The sequence below is a fragment of the Phasianus colchicus genome, chromosome 5, assembly GCF_987193195.1.
Source record: "Phasianus colchicus chromosome 5, bPhaCol1.hap1.1, whole genome shotgun sequence".
NCBI classification, from domain to species: domain Eukaryota; kingdom Metazoa; phylum Chordata; class Aves; order Galliformes; family Phasianidae; genus Phasianus; species Phasianus colchicus.
This window is the reverse complement of record NC_143440.1, coordinates 41,219,459-41,237,670: the sequence shown is the minus strand read 5'-3', so window position 1 is coordinate 41,237,670 and position 18,212 is coordinate 41,219,459. Positions and strand designations below refer to the sequence as shown.

Below are 18,212 nucleotides of genomic sequence, written 5' to 3'. Positions count from 1 at the left end.
AATATGTGGATCTGAGACATTTTAATAAGAAATGCCCCTCCAGGCTAAGAGGTATGAATTGTACACCAAAGGGAATGGTTTAATACACTGTTTAATGCTATCATCAAAACTGATGATAGCACGATGGATTTTATACATTTTAATATTTCTTCAGAGCTGGAAAAAACGAGTGTGAGAATCATAATTGTATATTAGCTAAGTGTCAGAAGTGCTACTGAACCAGCCAGATGGCACACAGCTCCTACAGCATTTCTTCCATGACCAGAAAATATTACCTGAACAGAAAGATCCAGGGATTTCCTCTGAAAGCAGCCCTCCAACCCTCCAGGACCACTGCCTCTGCAATACACTCCACCAGATCAGATAGAATCACTCCCACCTACCACATCCTCACCTCATAGCCTACACTGTGTGTATCTTCAAAAGCTTTGCCACGTAGACAAGGTAAGACCTGTTAATAACAGCATTCAAAGCAGAAGCAGTCTAAGTCAAAACTGTGCAGGCCCTAACAAAAAGTATTATCCTGTACCTAACTACTTTACCTTGCTTTTACATTCTTCCAATGAACAGAAAGTCCCTAGGGTCCTGTTAATAGTCAACAATAAAGACTGCTTGCAGTTGTCAACAGAACAACAATTTAAAAAAAAAAACAACCAAACCCTAATAACACGGTATTTCTCTGCTTTACAATGTGCTATTTGCTCTTAGCTCTATACTTTTTAAGACTTTTAAGACCCTTTAACCACTTTTACTTGTTCACGGGGAGTAATATGTAAATCCATTCTGTGCCTGCTCTCTGGAGGAAAAAGATCTTGCTTGTTCCATGGCACATCATTATCTTCTTGAATACTAAATAGTCACCGTCTAGCAATCAGGCAACAGTATCCATGTCAGTGTTCAGACATACCAAGAGTATAGGACAATCGCCCAATTTTTTTGTTGTTGAGTTCCTGGCAAAACAGTAGTTCCCCCTTCTCATCATCCCAGCTAAGATCCACAACTTCACATCTAAGACAGTAGAAAATAATATAGGATAAGATGGCATGGAAGAGCACATGACAGAAAATTCCAAACTAGCTACAGGCTTGAAGTATGCACATGAACCTTTCTTCTAGAGAGCATGTTCTCTACCTCGTCAGAAGAAAAATGCGGATTTCACAGGGCAAGACTTTTTTTTTTCTTTTCTTTTTTCTTTTTTTTAAGAAACACAAGTTGATTTTGGTCTTAAAACTGTAACTATAATTAAACATACACTTGTGGATTCTCTTCGAGTGCTGAACAGGCAGAGTGCTTTTCCTCAGCTTGGCATTGCTGCTCTGTGATTATGTCACAACTGATCTTTAACTGTTCCATCTGTGGGTTATTCATTGCCTCTCCTCATGCTCGTCTGCTGGTTATTTATAAATTTAACTCCACTATCACAGCATTCAGCAGCTTCCCTGGAAGAGTCTAAATTTGCAGAATAAAATGCTGAAGTTGCACAAAGACTCCCTATACTGGAAAAAAAATCCCATCTCAGAAACTGTGGATAATTGAAAGCATTTCTACTTGGGTCTATTCTAAGTATCTCCATTTGATGCAGCCATTCTGGGCTTTCAGAAGGTATGAGGGCACAATCTAGCTTACTGAGAAACATTTGCACATGCAATGAAGTACTGGCTTGCAATATACTGGAAAAGCAATTGCCACCAGTAGGTAATTTAGTTCTTGTAGCTTCGGAAAGCCTGTGAGAAAGTGACTGGAAGCTGAAAATCCCTAGGCATCTATAGCCATACTTTTCCAGAAATAAGCCCCCGGACCAGATTCTCAGGTATAAGTCAGCATATTCCCATTGCCTTTGGGAAGTCTTATTTTTACCAGCTGAGGAATCTGCTTTTATATGTGTAGCTTGTAGCCTCCACAATTCTCCTCCTAAGAATAAAATGAGAATGATAAAAGCTAAATGTGTGCGCGGGCATGAAAAGGAAGCAAGTCCTGCTCTGTCTCATACTAGTAAAATTCTGAAAAAGGCAGAGCTTGGAACAGTTCCTTCAGGTACACAGAGCAAAACCTGAAGCAAAGGCAACCTTCAGAATTAGGAGCACATTTTTTTTTTTAATCTCTGCTAGACTCTCTTCCTGACCTTGGGTAAGTTGATTAACCTTTCTTTTCTAAGTTTTTCTGATTGTGGTATGACTCCATACCTCCTGTAGAGATTGTGGTGATTAATTGGCCAATGTCTCCAGAATACCTGAAGTGCTTTGGATGAAATATGTTACGCAAGAGAAATAATTGAAGTCAATGGAGCTGTGACAACTGACACTAGCTAAGGATCTTTCCCTCAGTGTTTGTCAGGATCAGAAGCAGGCTCAGCTGAAATGACAGGAAGTCAGAGGCATTTGGTGGTAGTAATATCACAAATGAGTCAAAGGGTTTACTATTTGCTATGGTAATATACAGCATTTTTCATCTAGTCACTCTAGTGGCATCCATTAATTTTCAGACCTCCCCTTAAGGAGAAATCTATAAATAAGTCCTCCATTATAAGAAAAATCAGGCAGATGGGTGATGTGACTTATCCTACAGAACAAGATTTGAAAAATCAAATTTGAACCCATGCTCAGAAGCCTATTTTCAGGTCTCCCTTTTCACCACTCTTATTATATATATAATTTCTTATCTTTCTCTTTCAATGGTAAAAGCTCATTTATTGCTCCATAAGTATCCCTGCTAGATACTGCTCTGATGCTCTTCCATAAAATTCTCAAAGCCTGCATAAAGAAAGTGAAGCTGAGGGGAGTACTGCTGGGCTGAGAAGCTCTTCTTGTCCCAACAACCCTTTTCCTCAGCTTCCAGGAAAGAATTAACAGTATTTAACAGTATATCCTTGAAAATATTTTTCCTTGTTCACTGTTAATCCCATGCAACACCAAGGATTGCAACCTCTGCAATCTCTCATCTCAGAAGCACTGCTTGCTAGAACACACCAGGACAGTGTCTGTCACTTCAAACTGCCTACTGCTCATTTCAGGAAGAAATTCATGACCTGCTTAAGCCCATGGGATAAATTCTTGTTGTAGCTTTAGTTCTGGAAGGCGCCTGCTGCTAGAGGATGCCAGTCTGAGGTTATGTAACTATGCTGGCCCAATCCAGCTGTTTTCAGGGAGCCCAGCTGCTCTGCGCTGCTTCCATCCCCATCTTCAATGGGTACCAGGCCAGGCTATTGGGTGCTCAGTCTGAATAATAGCCTCGAGGGGAGTCTCCACAGATTAGTTTCTATGTAGAGAGAATAAATGTATTTGAATCAGTACCCTACTTGAAAATGCAAAAATATTGTGTGCCTGGATGCTGCTGTGATAAAGTATCATGGCAGATGGGAGAGTAACATGAAACAGGACAAATTATTCAACTGTTACAATGTTATCAATCTGCAACAACACAAGAAAATTCAGTTTAGATTATTATAAAGACTTCCACTGCTGCTTACAACAAGCATGTTGCAGCAATATTTGGGGTAATTACTCTTGAATACGAGACTTTTTTTTAATGCTGCATACTCTAGATTTTCACTAATAGATCAGAAAGCGGAGCTCTGGATACATTAACTTTACTTAAACAATAGACTGAAATGGAATGAAGGAGAAAATGAAAGAGAAAATACTACCCAATCAAACCTCAGCACTTTCTTTTGGTAACAATGATCTACACTTGCATGTCTCATTTTCTAGCTACATGCCCCTTCTGCAGAGGGAAAACAAGGTTGTTTTTTTGTTCCATTAAAAACAAACAAACAAAAATTAATTGCAATAAAAGTGCAATTTTTTTTCCAAATTAAAATTGAGATAATAAGTAAAATGAATGTGTGTGATTAGATAATTACTTTTCTTATTTCTCTCCAAAACAGTAAGGTAAAGAATGATGCATATTTGCACTTGCTGACACTTCTGTACTTAGATGATGATATAACTCTTCTGGAACATCTCTACTTTATATTTTAAAAAGAGAATATCAGACACACAGACTATAAAGTTCACAGAATCATAGAATGACCTGTGTTGAAACGGACCACAATGATCACCAAGTTTCAACCCCCCTGCCAAGGCAGGGTTGCCAACCACCAGACCAGGCTGACCAGAGCCTGGCCTTGAAAGCCTCCAGGGATGGGGCATCCACAACCTACTTGGGCAACTGTTCCAGTTCTTCGTTACCCTCTGCATGAAAAACTTCCTCCTAATATCTAACCTAAAGCTCCCCTGTCTCAGTTTAAAATCATTCCACCTTGTCCTATTACTATCCACCCTTGTAAACAGCCGTTCCCCATCCTGTTTATATGCTCCCTTCAAGTATTGGAAGGCCAATACTTGAGACTCGTTCTTCATATTCAGATGGTATAGCAGTAATAGTCAGCGAAAAGAAAATCTGTGAAGGAAAGAATATTATTGGTGCCATCTCCAGTGTTCTTTGCTTACAGAAACGTAAGTATCTTCATCATAAAAAAATCTGTCATATTTCCAAAACTTTAGATGTTCAATTTGCATATTAGGTTCATAACACACTAAGCATCATCTGTTACCAAACAAAAGAACTCCAGGATAGAAGCTTAACTCTCAGAGCTAACAGAAAGGGTTCAGCTGGAAGGGACTCTGACACTGACTCCCTGTGGTAAATTTCTTGTGTTCCTCTACAGGGAGCTATTAGACTCAATTCATTAACATACTTACTTGTGATTTAAGACCATCAAACAAAAGATCTTAAAGGAAAAGCACCACCATCATAGACTTGCATTAAATTATCTTAACAAAGTGAATGCTATGTTATCTTTAATTACAAGGCAGAAAAGGTAGGAAGGCAGATTCACACTATCTGATAACTCATGCGTCAGGGATAACTATGATGAGTAGATGAACAGATCCACAACAGCTAAAATATCTGAGCCTTTGTGCAAAACTACAGGTGAAAGCAATGGCATGTTTCATTTAGAGGCTTGCTCAGAGCACATCTCCTAATGCTGTTTGTCTGAAAGGCAGAAGAAAGAGAGGGTAGCAATTACTGTTGGAGAAAACATAAAAGATGACTGCTGTGTGTATGTCAAGCACTGGAGAAAATTACTACTTTGTCTTTAGTACAGAGATGAGATTCTGTAGCCAAACCGAAGCTCCACTGTAAATGCAAAGTCCAGCTATATTCAATATGAAAAAGTGATGAATTCAGATGGATCAGAAACAGAGCTGCTCACACAATATTTTTGGCAGAGAAGTTTTGCTGATAGTCTAGCACACCTGTTACTTAGAAGGGGTGGCTGTGCCACCGCATTTTGGGAGATGTAGGTTAGTGACAGGAATTACCTGGGATGATGATGGCACAATAAAGGAGGTAATCTCAGTTGACACTTGGCTTTTTGGATGGTTTTAGATGAAAGATAACTCTGTGCTGCCAAATGGAGAGCATACTTTTAAGTTTGGGAATTGATTCTGGGATTCTCCTCTCCCTTGGTAGTAGCCATCCGAAATTAAGTGTAATGATCCAGGTGGTATATTCCAAACAAACCAAGAAGTTACTTGGCATGTTATGAGTTATGAGGCTTTCCACTCTTAGGCCTGAGTTTCTCTGCATGACTGCTGGCTTGGAAGGAAAGACCTTAGCAGTCAAAAATAAAAATAATAATAATAAAAAAGAAACCCAGCACAAAAGCCTAGGGGAAATGGAGCTAGACTGTAATGAGAAAAAGGAATAAATAAATGGGAAGCAATGTGCAAGCAGCACTTACGTCTGTGTGAGGTTAATGCTAACCACTTACTCCAAGCTGAATAAATGCTGCCTGGGGATTGTGATTAAAGCAGGCAGCTCAGGGGAGGCAGGAGCTCCTCGAAGTTGGAGCCAGGAGGAAGCCCTGGGATCTTGGCAAAGCAGTGAGCATTTCTGAGCACTATCCCCATTTGACCAAAGGGAATAAGATGATCACAATAAGGGTGTAAGCACTTCACTCCGTACCGCATACATCTAATACAATGTCATCATGCCAGGTCATGCAGAGATGTCATGTCATGGTCACATTACCATCAGGAAGTCTCAGTGTGACTGCAGCTGTCATATGCCCTGCACAAACTGACCACCCTGTGTAGGCACAGCATGAAATGCCTCTTTACTACTTTGCATGCCAGCTCGGAGACAAATGAGCAAGCAGTCAAATGCAGATCAAAATCCTCTTCTGAATACTCTGCCTCTTGTAATACCTCTGCTTTCTCAGAAGCAGGTATTGGATAAGACTACTCAGGCATAGCCCACAGACAGAATAAGCAGCCAAATTATTCATTTACTTGTTCTGATTCTTATTACATTCTACCTCCAGGTACGTAATCAGGCTTTTATTCACCTAACTGCTTTATCCTCTAACAAGCTATTCATCTGAAGAGTTTGCACTGCAGGATTTCCCCTGTAAGGATCTTTCTTTGTTATGTTCAAGATAGAATTCAGTGCCTCAGTGCCATGCTTTCACTCATTAAAAATAATTTCCCAGTGAGTTTGGTTCCAGTAGCTCTTCAGTCATACTAAAGGGCCTGTTGCAGCATTAGCTCCAGAAAGCATGTTGAATATCAGCAGGGGAAATGAAAAGGAGAAAACAAGAAGCTAGAAGGACAAGACTGGTTGCTGACAAATGGAAAGCAAGCCCAGATGTGCTGCTGCCCACTGGGGCAGAGATTCTAGCAGCCCTGGGAAACGTGTTTCACCAAACAGTCAGACTGTGTCCTCACAGGAGATCTCCCCTACCCCAGATTCAGCTGTGTATTTTTTTCTCCTGCTTCACTCTCTTCCCTGCTCCCTCCCCCTCTATGCCTTCTTTGTTTTTTTTTTTCTTTTAGTACTACAACTTCAGTGCTCCTTAGAGATGTTTTGGAGTTTGTTTTCCAAACACAGACTCTTTCTAGTTTTGTGGAAATTTGGTACAGGGAAAGTCTGTAGCTTACAGCAGCAAACACACTAACACAAGCCAGTAAGATGGGATGTGCCAAGGCCAGTAAGTTTACATCAGCTCCTTCACTTTCACAGCAGGCAGCTCCCTCACCAGAAAGTTTTATATGGGTAGTGTGGGGCATGCCTGCCACAGCCTCTCTGATACAATATGTAACACAAATTGACAGCTTTCACTATCTCTGCTTTCACATAAATAAGAGAGATGACAGAGTCCGGTGGTAAAGAAAAATTATTTCAAGATACAAAGCATGTTAATCTCCCTCCGTTTGTGATTTAATCACAGGTACCAGTTGATGATCTATTGCTACTATACCACGTAAATAATGAGTCACATTATTCAATGAAGCATCAACTCAGACAAATGCAAGAAGCAATAGTGTACTACTTTTCATCAAGTGGGCCAATTTTACCTCTGATGCAAACTGGAAGCCTTCCCGAGGCTTTTTCTCAGTCAAATACAGCTCTGTTCAAAACCAAACCAAAACAAAACAGAACTACCAAAATACAGCAACTTCTAAGTCCCTTAGCACAAAAGTGTTGACTGCTTCAGGGGATTCAGGATAGTAAATGCCATCTTCTTCTCTTCAATAAGTAGAACTGGAGAAGTGGGGCAGCCTGTCATGGCACTCCTGGACAGAGAAAAACTAGTATGACTGGCCGCTGCTCAGCCTAAGGGAATCACTAAAAGATCCAAAAACAAATGGCTTTACTTGCTTTGAGAGAGAATATTGCTCTAACCCTAAGAGTCAGCGTAATGGAAGCTGCAGTGCCTGAGGTGAAACTGGGAGACATAAAACCACTGGCTCATAGCACAGAGGGAGGCTTTCTAGACCTTCTCTATCTTTAATCTTACTGAACAGAGCTGCCTCACTACTGCGACCATGTAATCTACTAGGACTACAAGGGAATATAAATTGGGGCCTCAAGGCCTGAGTGGCTCACATCACTGTTCACTAGCGCCTGTCTGCTTTGTTCCTCTGCTGCACCACAAGAAGCCTTTGATTTGTCTCTAGCTTCTGCTACGCTGGCACTGCTAGGTGAGAAGTGGTTCCTCCACCTGCACTGAAGCCTTCAGGAAATATTGCAGACTGGTTTATCTCAGATATCCACTGAACTGGTATAACTGTGTTGTTTCACAGTGAAGCAAGAAAGGAGAACCAAGTATCCAAAAACATTACTGAAAGGAGAAAATGTAAACAAAATATAAGACTTGAAGTTAAAATCTTAGACACTCTCCTTTCTTCCAAAATCTCATCTGTAATCTGTCAGCACGACAGCTGGTGGGAACACAGAACATACTAACAGCGGGAGAACCGTCCTCCTCAGACTGGTCCAGGAGGTGGTGATGGTAACGTTCAGAGAGAATCTTCCACCAGGAAGGGGAAATAGTAGATTTTCCATTCAGCAAAACATGGAATTAAAGCAAAGAGAATATAAAATGCTGAAGCCAGAATCAAAGAGAAAGCAGAGGCTGAGCTGAGAGCATGGCTGGCCAGTAACTCTCTCCTAGAAGTTGTGTTTTATAAAGCAGTTAAAAGAAAAAATAGAACTGACATCCCCAGAACTTGGAAAAATTTCAGAGGGAAAATGCTGGAAACACCTTTTCTTTAAACAAGTAGGTAGTTCCAGTCCTTATATATGTGTGAATATATGAATGGCTGGAAAAAAAACAACCATGAATTTGTAGTACAAGTGTAAGAGAAAGTCTCATAAGTCACTCTGAATTCTATCACTCTTACCTGTTACTTACTGGTTGAAATACATGGTTTCTAGCTAGGCTTGACAAGAACAAGTATGGCCAGCACATGGAAATACAGAGGAAACTGCTACTGGCCAAGATTCCTATGTCTGACTTGTTTCCTGCAGCAGCATAGTAAGCACCACAGTCAGCACTGGGACTCACCTGTCTTCACACTGGCCTCTATCTGGGAAAGTCAGACCTCCTTCAGAGGCTGTGGGGGCATTTCCAAGGCTGAATTCAGCTGGTCTATTTTAGATGTCCATTTTTGAAAAAAGGCAGGTACCAAGCCAACATGTTCTACATGGAAACTTAGACTGGAAATCCAGATTTAATTGTGTATTAGCATTGTGTAAATGCATACATCCTTAACTGAAGGTATTTCCAGTATTTCCAGATGGGAAATGAGGATTCAGACAACTTTACACAAAATTAATCAGTTGAATTGAAATTTTACAGAAAGTCTCCCGTATCCTAAAAAGGGAAGCCTGTATTCCATAAAGACCAGCAATGATAACATGCTCCTTCAAATGCATTCTTTTGCATTACTGCATACTGCCAGAAACAAGGTGGTATAGAATCTGTGCTGTGTTCCATACGCATCAGATTGTTTGCCACCAAATCTAGAGTACAGTGGAGCTATTGCAGTCTGTCAACAAAAAGGCTGGTTATTACCTTAAAACCTGAAACAGCAAATTGAGATTAATTCCAGTAAGAGACCATTACAACTCCAGGACCCAGATTTAAGCCAATATAGATGAAAGTTAGTTTGACAAATCCAGCCTTATTGTTAGTTCAGTGAAAGAAAGGTCGTTAGCAGTAACTAATCTGAACAGTCTCTTAGGGAAATGTAGAACTTAATTACCCTGGTGTACTATTCAATGACTTCCCTAGACATACCACACACTGAAAGATACTTGACAATGTGGGTGCTGTAAAGTTTGTGTCATCACAAGCTCGGAACAGGCATGTTAGTAATGAATTTGATTCCTGTCTCCCTCTTTCCCAAAGTGCATTAGCTGCTATGGAAATAGTACCATCAGAACAGGCAGGGTAACCATATCAACTCCATGCTTACATTAAATCATGCATCTCCTATCCAGAGCTCTAGCTAGATCTACCCATGGCATATTAACTAGTCGCATATTAACTAGTCCAGGTCCACCACAAGTGGTCTGACATATGTTTCTCTATACAGAGAATATAACTGAAACATTTATTTCCTTACTCTTGATTCATGGTAAGTTTCTTACACACTATATGTGAAGAAGACAGTAAACTGTGCAGCACACACTGCTGCAACAAATAAAATGTGCTTTTCAGTTAAGGAAGCTTAAAGAATACCTTCCTGCTCCAAAACTTTAAGAATCCTTCTCACGAATTAAAGTAGCACTATAATTCATTAATTTTATTTCTTGCAGTTCTGCTTTTGAAAGGATGCTACAATAGATGCTACCTCAGCTGGATTAAGAGACTCACAGAGCAGCCAGACTTTTACATCCTGTTGTTAAACATCATTTACCAACGAAGATTGACATACAAATACAACCAAAATCAAAGTTTCTTTAACAAAACAAAATAGCTAATTTCTAATCTCTATCATATTTCATATTCTCAATTAAAATTTTTAGAGAAGAGCAATGAAACAAGAACTACCCTGCTCAGTTCTATCTTTTTCTGTATCTTGAAGCAATAACTACCAAATGTTTGCAGCAGGATGTAACCAATTCATTTCAATCCTACTGCAATGTAACCTGCATTTTTAAATTCCTCCTGATCTCAGTCTCCGATCATGTGATTTGGTAAAGCTTAAAAGGATCTGAAATATTCACCAAATTTTAAATCACTTTGAAAGCTATGAAATAATAAATAATAATAATAAAAGAACATAGTTTTCCAACAGGAATGTACTTGTGATCTATTTACCTTCCCCAGTTTTTCTTGGTCTGCATTTATTTAATAAATGAAGCATAAGTTTTGTGCCATCATAAGGAAAGCAACAGTCTGAATCTCTTGTGAAAGCCAATAAGTGAAATACCTTTGCCTTAACAACCATTGGGGAGGCCAAAAAGAGTTGAGAAATCTCTGCAAAATTTCTAAGAGAAAAAAAATTGTAAAATTTAACTTATTAACTTATGCAATGATAACTATTGGCCTTGACACTCAATCTCCAAAATCAGTTTTGTTTTTTTTGCAAGAAGCAAAAACTGCGATCGGTATTTCAATGAAGAACAGGCAGGCCTCTGTTTCCCAATACATATCCCAGTACAAAGCAATATCTTTGTTGCTGAAAAGAGCCTGATTTCTCTTTTTCTTTGAAATTGGGTTAGGGTTCTAATTATATCATATTAGATGTTAGTAAATTACCCATAGTAAATTAGGCCTGACTATATGAAATTTCTACTCAGTTGAAGTAAACCTGGAAAATGAATGGAGGAATACAATGTGAATATTAACTTCAAACAAACTGCAGCTGCAGAAGTCAAAATATGTGATAACATAAAGAAGTACAGCTAGCCACAGCAAAATGGGCTTGTGTATGATTTGCTTTTTTCTTCATAGCTAGAAAAATTCAAATGCTAAAAAACCTCTAATGTCAATAACTAAAGATATTCTAGCATATCTTTTTCACACCTTACAATCAGATCCCCAAACTTTAAAAGTTTCTGTACCAGTGATGCCTATTTTGAAGATGCTTCCACGTTCTAATGATTTAATCTCTAATAGATGAGCATTATGCAGCCATGTGGCAGTACTTGCACTTCACTCTGCATAGATAAGGCAGTGTTCTGATGTATGGATGCTACAGGTTGGCCTTTCAAGATAGATATTCCGGGGCAACCCTGCAGCAAAAGTAGGATGAGTACATCTACATCTGTTTACATCTCTCCATGCCTTATTCCTATGTGGTGCCCACATTTTTGAGAATAAAGTCTGCAGAGATAATGACTGCTATTTGGAAGGTCTCTCTTTATTTCCCTTTCCAAGCCGACTTGCTGAGGCGGCACTAATTACAGAACAAGACTTCAGCTCAGGAGTCCTCACGAGCAGAGCTGCCTGCTCCTGAAGCTTAATTCCCTGCTTCTTGACCTTGGAACAGCAGGGACAAGGGAAAAGAAGGAACACATCCGACAGTTGCTGCAATGAGGATGGCAAAGTGGCCTCAGGGTTTAGGACACGGATCTTGTTCTCAGCTCTATTTTATGCTGGATGTCAGCTATGGACATCTCATAAAACCTTTCCTTGGACTTGAGTTTCTTTGTCTCTTAATAGGGATGATCAATTGCTTTGAGATATTTGGAAGACAAGAAATGGCAGAAATTCTTGCAGCATTTCATTATTAAATATAGGACTAGACAAACACCTTTAAATTTTGTTATTATTCAGATAGATAAATATAGAGCTGGTTGCACTGAGTCCCTTCTGTGTTTTCCTTCTGTGAATGTTATAGCAAGTGACAAGCAATGTGGAATGAGGGAAAAAAAAAGAGAAAGAGGTAAAAGGAACAATTTTAAACTTGTATAAGAAACTGTTTACAGAAAATTAATTTTGACTGTGTTAGCTCATTTGCATTTGAAGCCTGACTTTAAGAGCTACAGCTGTCTTACAGAAAAAAAACACAATGTGATTTTACAGTAAAAGTAATAAAAAACTGATTCTAAAGTCTGCTGAACTCTCCTATATTCAAATCCCCAAGTAACTTCCTCTTATATGACATCTGAAGAATCTTATTTCTCTTCAAGAAACTAGCGTTGTGTATAGCAAAATAAAAATACATCACACTTCCACAGGAAACTAAAAATAGAGATTTGCACCAAACGTGCTATTACTGGCCAGGAGTCACCGCTAAGGTACAAACTGCGTCCAAGTCTGGAGCCCCCAGTACAAGAAAGACAGGGAACTGTTGGAGAGGGTCCAGAGGAGGGCCACAAAGATGATCAGGGGACTGGAGCACCTCCCCTATGAGGACAGGCTGAAGGAGCTGGGCTTGTTCAGCCTGGAGAAAAGAAGGCTATGGGGTGACCTCATTGCAGCCTTTCAGTACCTAAAGTGAGCCTACAAACAGGAGGGGAATCAACTCTTTGAAAGGGTGAGTGACAGCAGGACAAGGGGAAATGGTTTGAAGTTGAGGGAAGGGAGATTTAGGTTGGACGTCAGGGGGAAATTCTTTACAGAGAGAGTGGTGAGGTACTGGAACAGGCTGCCCAGAGAGGTTGTGGATGCCCCGTCCCTGGAGGTTCAAGGCCAGATTGGATGGGGCCCTGAGCAGCCTGGTCTAGCATTAGGTGGGATGACTGGTGGCCCTGCATGTGGCAGGGTGGTTGGAGATTCATGATCCTTGAGGTCCCTTCCAACCCTGGCAATTCTGTGATTCTGTGAAACTGAGCAGGGCAGTCAAATCCTAAAAGCTTAAGCAGAATAGCATAAATTGAAGAAAGAAGTGGGTCTAATTGTCCATAAAGAAGACAAGGAGGCAACATCTCTACAAAAAGGGTAAGGTAAAAGTATTTTTGCTGACTAACTTAGCCTTTCAACTGCACAGAGCCAGAACTATGGAGTCAACAGGAGGTCTTCCTTTCTGCCATTGTTGAGCACCGAGGGCAGCTCCATTACAACCAGCCCAACTGAAAGGCCCACACCGAAGACAGTCCTGATGATCAGAAGACTTAATCTCCAGACAAAACAGAACCAAACTTCTAAGCGATGTTCTTTTGGTTTGGGCCCCTCCACTTCATCTATGCTTACTGCTTATGACAGAAGTAAATGGATAAACACATGGCTAATTTTTGGAGTCTCAAGATAACTTCAAAAGACCATTGTATACCATTGGAGGGAGATCTCCGCCTACTCTTCACTAACAGATCTGAAATATCCCCACTAGGACTGATTTGTAATCACTGCAAAAGATCAACCTTCAAAGTAGTTTTATATCAGTGAAGACAGATAGATATCAACATGTTGAGATGACTGGAAACTATGTTGAAATAACTCAAGAAGTACTGCCCAGTATTTCCTCTCTTTTCTGGTTTGGGGTGACCTTGTAGATACTAAAATAAAGCAATAGAAAGCCTGTGAGAAGAACCAAGAAGAGGAGATACATTAGCATAAAACATCATTTTGTACAGAATACCCAGAAAGCGACAAAAAGGTCAGGAATGAACACAGATGGACTCCTGTGTTTTATTCCTGGATCTGCTACATCTTCAACAGCTCACCTTCAGTACATCACTTACATGTTTTTTGCACCTCCTATTCCTACTTTTTAAAAGGGATAAAGATACTTTTTGAGGTGTTAGGAGTTCTTTAGATAAGAAGTGTTGCACCTAAGAAAGGTTTTAAAATTATTGTTATTCCATTGGGCTTACACTTATCAACAAGCAACTCAGAAGTCCTTCTTAGGAATACTGTAGGTAGAACTTGACTATGATCTTGCAAATGCTCATAAGGTATTTCTGAAAATAATTTTTTCCTATGAAACTGTTGATGTAGACACCCTCCACAGAAAAAGAAAAGAGCATCTTGCAATAAAGTTTTAAGGGCATCTTGCAAAAGAGCCAGAACTGTAAATGCTCATGAAATGACACCTTTTTTGTTGCATCACACTGACATTTCATGACAACATTTTGCACTTTTACTCTTTACATTTGTGTCATACATACAGTAACATTTGATTAGAATAGCCTTTATAAATTCAAACAGAAGCAATTTTACAGTACAAATTTTAACAGTACTTCCAAATTAAAATAAAAAAACTATTTAATCTTATTGGCAAAGATATGTGTATGTGTGTATATATATGTATACTTTATATAATTTATATTATAATATAATATATTGTGTATATATATATATAAATATAATATATAATAAAGATAATTATATATATGTGTGTGTGTGTGTGTGTATGTATATATTAGATATATATTTTAATCTCTGAGCCTTTCCATTCTGTAGTTGTAACCAAAAAAACCCTATAGCATGATAATGCTGTCCTGGCAGCTGCTGCTTGAAGAAGCCAACTCCTACCCAACATCCTTAATGATTACTGACAGGCTCTTTCTAAGCATATTCCAACATTTTTACTATATGAAAACACATTATAATATGTTTTTCTATAATAATATGCAGTGGCATATGATAGTACAGCAATATATAATATTAGAAATAAAATTAATACTCCTGACTTCTGACTGTGGCATGAGAATCATTTGGAGATGTAGCATTACCACAGAATATTGCAAAACAGTAAGTTTTGTAGTAAGATGGTTAATAAAAATGGCAAAGACAAGCTCGGTATCAAAGCTGCTTTCCATTTATACATGGGGCCTCATCTAGTCAGCTAGAAAATAACACTCCCTTTCCATATCGCCGATTAACACATATTAGCAGCTGTACCAGAGAAGCATGGGCTTAGCACACTGCTGTGACTACGCCAAAATCTACTCAGAGCTGCTAATAACAAAGACATAAATCCTGTTCTGTATTACACAGATACTGCCTTCATCATAAGAGTTGCTGAGCATTTGAAGTGAAATGCTACATTCTTCTTTTCTTATGTTTCTTCTTTTAATTACAGGATTTCTTCTAGGTATTTTCTAAAGTAACAGGTTTCCACAGACCAATTGTTCACTATTGTCACAATTTCAGAAAGGTTGTGTTCACAGCATATTGTGTTGGTCAGAACAGTCACCTTAATCTGTGTTGTCCCTGACTGCTGACCATCTCTGCCTGTTATCTTATTTTTAAAATAGAATCTCCTTGGGAAAAGGATCACATCTTTGTAACATTTACCCACAGACTAATATAAGGCAGCTGCAATACGAATAAAGAAAAAGCTGTCAAGAATGAATAGAAGCACAGAGGGCTTCACTAGCCAGTGATTGCAATGATCTTTAAAACCCAGAGATGCCTGGCTTGATGTACTGTGCAAAAGGCTCAATTTCTCAATAATAAAGTTTGCATTTCAGTGTGAAGAGCTTTGGAACAAACACTGCTGGCATTTGTCCATCTAGGAGGTACCAACAGTGTATTATATAAGGACCAAAGATAAAATTAGATTGAGAACAATGTGTAGCATCTTCTAGAGCACAATGACTCACATCCACACATGAGACTGTCAAGCTGGAATACAGTCACATAGAGTGTAAAAACAAGGGCACAGTTGAAAGTACGTCTCTATATTCTTTTGTAGAAAATATGGAGAAGACTACAGAGCTAGAGAAATGCTAGCGCTCTCTGGCTTATTGATTCCACAGGCCACAGAAATTTATAGATAAATAATATCCCCACCTTATTCCCTGCGCTCTGAAAACCACAATGCAGAAAGAATTCACAGGGGAAATGATGAAAAAACAAAATATCCCTAAGAATAGTCTCAGGACAACCTGTTCAGAAGATGAAACCTATTTCTGTAAATAGCATGGCATTTCCATGCTGCTTTGTTTGTATATCCTAGCTTGGCAGAGCATGGAAAATGTGGGACTCTGTACGACTCATCCACTCAGGAAAAGCATATTATTCCCACTGTGGTACACACAAAGTGAGTGAGATGAGTAGATGTTTGCAAACATCCCATCATTTAACAAAGTAAGCAATATTGTTTAACCTCATTTTAGCTCCTTCTCCATCCCAGTAACTGTTGCTCAGCCTTTCTCATCAACTACTGTAATCAGAGTAAGGAAAGATCATGATTACTTTCCATCTGATACTAGCAACTTGAGTCCACTACCACAGCTGTTTTTATAACTCATCAGAAAACATTCCTTCAAACAATTGCTGAGTCCTGACTAATGTCAGTGCCTACAGCAAATACTGTTAGGAAGCACCTCTTGAGCACTGTCAACACCTTTCAGTGAATGTGTTCAAAATATGTTTCCCAAATTCTGTCAAGAACTATCAAAAGATGGGGTCCAGTGCTAACACCCAATTGTTATCACCATGCAACAGCTGGTCAAAGGCACCTCCTGTCTTTATCCGTGATACCTAGGCTAGCAGAGAATGCCTAGAACATGAGAACTAAGGCACTACATACCAATAAACAAGAATTATTCATCCATTTTGTCCAAGAGTGAATAAAAAATTACTAAAACTACAACAACTAACATGTCATGGATCTTATTGATATGAGATTTACTCTGCATCATGTTCAGCTGAAATTTCCTTAAGATTTCTCTTTTTCCCCATTGTACCTTTTCTGCTATGGCTCACTGTAAGCAACACTTCTCACTCCTCAATTTTCAATAATTATCTCATCCAGACTTAGTCACAAGTTGACTCAAGTCATACATATTTAGTTTGTTCATATGAATTCACATGCAACTGTTTGACTCCCTTAGGAGATGTGAAAAGCAAGCTGTGCTTTTACAGAAAGGAGAAGAGCGACAGATTGTCCCTCAATGTGTGTGTGTGTATATATATACACACACACATACAGTGTATGTTCTGGCACATGGTAGGGTGTATTTACTGTATGAGGCCATATGCTTGAAGAATTAGAACAGAGGAAAAAAGCCAGTTTCTGAATGTTGTATGTCTACTTTACATATTGTCAAATAGATTCTAAATATATGGGAAACACAGTTCATGAGATTCACAACATAATCCACACAGGATATGCAATCTTATGTATGTGTTCGGGAGTCAGATTTGCAAGGAAAGAAGGTGCAAAACTTCTCCTTATCTGTATGAAGATGTACCACTGCTTCTATCTCTTTGCTTTCTAAAATTCCTCTCTCAAAACTGAGCAAGCTAAATGTAATGGAAGTATTAACACAGTCCTTGCATTATCTGGATTTACTGGACTAAGTTTTGATCAACTCAGTGATCCCTGCACCACACTGCATCAAATATATAAATATGTCCACAGCAAACACTCACTCAATGGATAAAAACAGTGTGAGTTAGAAGGCTTTCAATTAACAGAAAATGGCATAAGGCAAATAATTGGTTCAGAGCTGTAAACTGAAGCCAGATCAATTCTGATGAGAAATGGGGTTCACTATCTCCCACAGCAAGGCTGAATAATCACTTAAACTACCAAGGAAAGACCCTCCAACTTTGAATATCTTAAAGTCTAGCTTGGATGTTCTTCTGCAGATTTTTACTTTACTAACACAAGATACAGGACAGTTCCAGTGCTATGAAATTTCAGTGCCAGTTTTGTACTGAAGGCCAGATTCTTTCTGGCCTTAAAATCTAGGAACCTATTACAGCAATATTGAATTTTACCCGATAAAAAGTAAACAAGAGTGTCTGTCCATGGGTTCTTTTTACATTTTTTCTCATTTTACCCACTCATTTTGCATATCTCCAGTTGCTACTGGAAAGAACCTAAACTAATGCCAAAAATAATTGAATGACCACAAAGAAGAAACAATGAACATTAACTAAAACAAAATGCCATGGAATAGTAGGTACTGAGTAAACAAGACTTTTCTGTGAATTAATTCAGTAAAAAGTAACCTCAGGCTCCCCTCAACACCTATTCAAAATAGTAAATATTTTCCAGTTCTCAGTAACACTG

The 18,212-nt window shown here is 39.0% G+C and overlaps 1 protein-coding gene and 1 long non-coding RNA gene across 2 annotated transcripts in view; one reads left to right on the top strand and one right to left on the bottom strand.

Annotated features, from left to right (window-relative positions):
• The window catches only part of LOC149917875 (uncharacterized), a 35,784-nt gene extending 21,340 nt beyond the window's left edge, over positions 1 to 14,444 (top strand). Inside the window, exon 5 of the long non-coding RNA XR_016467014.1 lies at positions 13,233 to 14,444. This is a non-coding gene — a long non-coding RNA (uncharacterized LOC149917875). The remainder of the gene's footprint in view (positions 1 to 13,232) is intronic.
• NRXN3 (neurexin 3) overlaps positions 1 to 18,212 on the bottom strand; it is a 938,203-nt gene that overhangs the window by 367,274 nt on the left and 552,717 nt on the right. The gene's annotated exons all lie outside the window — the stretch shown is intronic.